Raw genomic sequence first — 3868 nt, 5'->3', positions numbered from 1 at the left:
GGCCTAAAAACAAGCCTGTGGTAGATGAATGTACTAGGGCTGATCTACTCAGGAATTTGTTTCCTTTAAGAAAAGTTTTTCCCCCCCCAAGACTCAGAAAACTATATCCTAAGTTAAGAAGTGAAAGAATCAAGGTAGGGGCAAAATGCCATTCCTGTATAATTTTCTAAGCTACCTACATAAAACAACACAAAACCCCTCAATCCAGCATTTGAATTCCATGTCCCACTAAATCAGAAACATCCATTCCATACGCCAGAACACGAGGAGACGGTGTGGTCGTCAGAGTGTCAACCCTGACTGCTTATTCGAAAAGCCTAGCATCCAAGAAAGGCTTGATAATCTAGAAACCAAAATTGTACTTGTCAAAATTCATTATCTGTATATACTTCAAACGTTTGCATTTTATTGCTTTTAAATTATACTTAATTTTTAAAAAACATGAAAAAAGATTGGAAAATGAGAAAGGAATAAAAGGTATGTTATCAGATCCTGTGGCTAAATGAAACTAAATAATCTTTATCTGTTGTCTTTATTTTTATTTATTTATTTTTTTGAGACGGAGTCTTACTCTGTCGCCCAGGCTGGAGTGCAGTGGCTGGATCTCAGCTCACTGCAACCTCCGCCTCCCGGGTTCACGCCATTCTCCTGCCTCAGCCTCCCGAGTAGCTGGGACTACAGGCGCCCACCACCACGCCCGGCTAATTTTTTGTATTTTTAGTAGAGACGGGGTTTCACCGTGTTAGCCAGGATCCTCTCGATCTCCTGACCTCATGATCCGCCCGCCTCGGCCTCCCAAAGTGCTGGGATTACAGGCTTGAGCCACCACGCCCGGCCTATCTATTGTCTTTAACAGGATCAAAAGCAAGAAACAATAAGCAAAGGCTTAACAAAAAAAGCTGCTAAACTGCCTAAACACACAATTCCCTTGGATTATGAAAGGGACTTCAGTAAGTGGTGATGCCCCACCCTCTAATTGATTAAAAAACTGTAGTTCAGGTGGCTAAAGTGGGAGGATTGCTTGAGCCCAGGAGTTTGAGACCAGCCTAAGCGACAGAGTGAGACTTTTTTTTTTTTTTTTTTTTTGAGACAGGGTCTTGCCCTGTTGCCCAGGCTGTTGTGCAGTAGTGCAAACACAGCTCACTGCAACCTCAACCTCCTGGGCTCAATTGATCTTCCTGCCTCAGCCTCCTGAATAGCTGTGACTACAGGTGCATACCACCCTGCCTGGCTAATTTTTTTTTTTTTCAGACCGTGTCTAATTCTGTCACCCAGGCTGGAGTACACTGGCACGATCAACCCTCACTGCAGTCTCGACCTTCAAGCTCAGGTGATTCTTCCACCTCAGCCTCCTGAGTAGCTGGGACTATAGGCATGTGCCACTGTGCATGTCTAATTTTTTTTTTTTGCAGAGTTGAGTTTTTGCCATGTTGCCCAGGCTGGTTTCAAACTCCTTGGTTCAAGTAATCTGCCCACCTCGGCCTTCCAAAGTGCTGGGATTATAGGCGTGAGCCACCCTGCCTGGCCTACCCAGCTAATTTTTCAATTTTTTATAGAGATGGGGGTCTCACCATATTGCCCTGGCTGATTAGACCCCATATTAAACAACAACCCACAACCACAACAAAACTGTAGAGAATTCTTGGGGGTGATGAGCAAGGTCTGATTTTTTCCCCCCTTCCATTATTTTCAAATGGTCTATAATTTAAGAATACCTTGACGTTTTCATCAATATGAAAGTCGTGCATACTCATCCTAGCAAATCAAGACTCTGGCTCTTGGGATTTAGGCATTTCATGGTGTGGGGAAGATTAGATACATTTATTAAAAACCCAGGCTGAAAAACAAATGTCTTGTCCATCTGGAGATCTTATATTTATTTGAAAACCAAGTTCTGTGAAAGGGCACACTAAACAGTCATATATCTTCTCTTCAACCAAAGACTTGGAGACAGGGTTCTTCAGGTCAGCGCAGAGGCAATGATACATGCATTGAATAGCAGGTCTCAGCACGAATTTCCTCATAAGCATTCCCAATATGAGCCTGGACAATCTTCTTCTTCACATAAGCAAATGAGATGCTGGAAAAGGGAAGAGAGAATAGTAGTAGCTAGGGTCATTCTTAATTTCAAGACATTCTCTTTTCTCTTTTACTAATAACTGTTGAAATCTAAAACTAGGCCCCAACCCTGCCTCTGTAGTCCTAATATACCAGTTTCTGCCATTAGAGATTATAGTTTCCAAACTCCTAATGGACTGAATACTTTACCCTTCTGAAAACAAGATTCCAGTTTCCAGCTAAAAACCTCTAAGCCATTTTGTAGTTAACTGCCTTGAAAGCTGTAAACAAGGCTTTTCCATAAGGTATTGCCAAAGGCTCGAAGGGAGCTAATGTGAGTCACCTCAATTCTCCAACAGCCTGAGTGATTGTGATAGCCTACACTGTCCTGTGCAAGTTGGGTAAAGCTTAGGAAACCATCAAGGCTGAAAGATAATTTTCAAAAGTAAGTTTAGAAAACAGGAAGGTGGCCGGGCGCGGTGGCTCAAGCCTGTAATCCCAGCACTTTGGGAGGCCGAGACGGGCGGATCATGAGGTCAGGAGATCGAGACCATCCTGGCTAACATGGTGAAACCCCGTCTCTACTAAAAAATACAAAAAACTAGCCGGGCGAGGTGGTGGGCGCCTGTAGTCCCAGCTACTCGGGAGGCTGAGGCAGGAGAATGGCGTTAACCCGGGAGGCGGAGCTTGCAGTAAGCTGAGATCAGGCCACTGCACTCCAGCCTGGGCGACAGAGCGAGACTCCGAAAAAAAAAAAAAAGAAAACAGGAAGGTTAGTATAAATCTCCCTTTCTCTAAGGCCCAAACTAATAGTCTTCCTGAGGTATAAATATATTTTCCTACTAATGGCAGGTTTCTGCCTTGATATTTATCTGAGATTTCTGCAAAGCTTTTCCTTAAGTGCTGGTCAGTATCTAACACATAGCATGCTAGATTTGCAACCAGACCTTTAATATAACAAATGATACTGTCCTTATTTTTTTTAAAAGAGTAGAATGAATTGGCTGGGCGCGGTGGCTCACACCTGTAATCCCAGCACTTTGGAAGGCTGAGGTAGGCGGATCGGCTAAGGTCCAGAGTCAAGACCAGCCTGACCAACATGGAAAAACCTTGTCACTACTAAAAATACAAAATTAGCCGGGTGTGGTGGCGCATGCCTGTAATCTCAGCTACGTGAAAGGCTGACGCAGGAGAATCGCTTGAACCCGGGAGGTGGAGGTTGCAGTGAGCCAAGTTTGTACCACTATACTCCAGCCAAGAGCAACAAGAGCGAAATTCCGTCTCAAAAAAAAAAAAAAAAAAAAAAAGTCTGAAAATGTGTTTTTGCTTGGGTGGAATTAGGAAACCTTGATTATGTCTCACAATGTCTTCAAATATGTGACGAACACTCAAAAGAAAATGGGGAAATGAAGAATAACAATTTCATGAAATTAGATTACTCCAATCTTTCCCATCTAAAGACCCCCTTTCAACAGTGTTAACACCCTGGTATAGTAAATGATCTTTGTCAATGGACACAGGCTTGTGGTTAGTCTAACTGACTTCAAAGTCCCTATAAGCACTGTATCTTATACACAGACGTTCAACAGCACCATAGAATAAAGGAATGTTAAGGCTCCTATGCCAAAAATGCTGCCAAAGGAGATGGGGAGAGAGAAAAACCAGTGAGAAGCCTATATTTGTGCTACTCAAAAGTGTCACCTATGGGCCAGTGCCAGTTCACAACTGTAACTGATCCACAACAAGGAGCTTACATCAGAATGTAAATTAACTCTATCACTAAGCAAACTGCAGTTCAGCTGATGTTTTG

The 3868-nt window shown here is 43.1% G+C and overlaps 1 protein-coding gene across 4 annotated transcripts in view; it reads right to left on the bottom strand.

The window, feature by feature from the left end:
* Positions 1–1849: 1849 nt before the first annotated feature.
* Positions 1850–3868, bottom strand: part of PSMD1 (proteasome (prosome, macropain) 26S subunit, non-ATPase, 1) — a 122070-nt gene continuing 120051 nt past the window's right edge. For all 4 annotated transcript variants that reach the window (XM_011951986.1, XM_011951987.1, XM_011951988.1 and 1 more), the window contains one exon: positions 1850–2080. The gene's annotated coding sequence lies outside the window, so the exon portion shown is untranslated. The remainder of the gene's footprint in view (positions 2081–3868) is intronic.

This window comes from Colobus angolensis, unplaced genomic scaffold, assembly GCF_000951035.1.
Source record: "Colobus angolensis palliatus isolate OR3802 unplaced genomic scaffold, Cang.pa_1.0 Scaffold33, whole genome shotgun sequence".
In the NCBI taxonomy this organism is placed as follows: Eukaryota; Metazoa; Chordata; class Mammalia; order Primates; family Cercopithecidae; genus Colobus; species Colobus angolensis.
The sequence above is the reverse complement of the archived record's forward strand: the minus strand, read 5'-3'. Positions and strand labels throughout refer to the sequence as shown.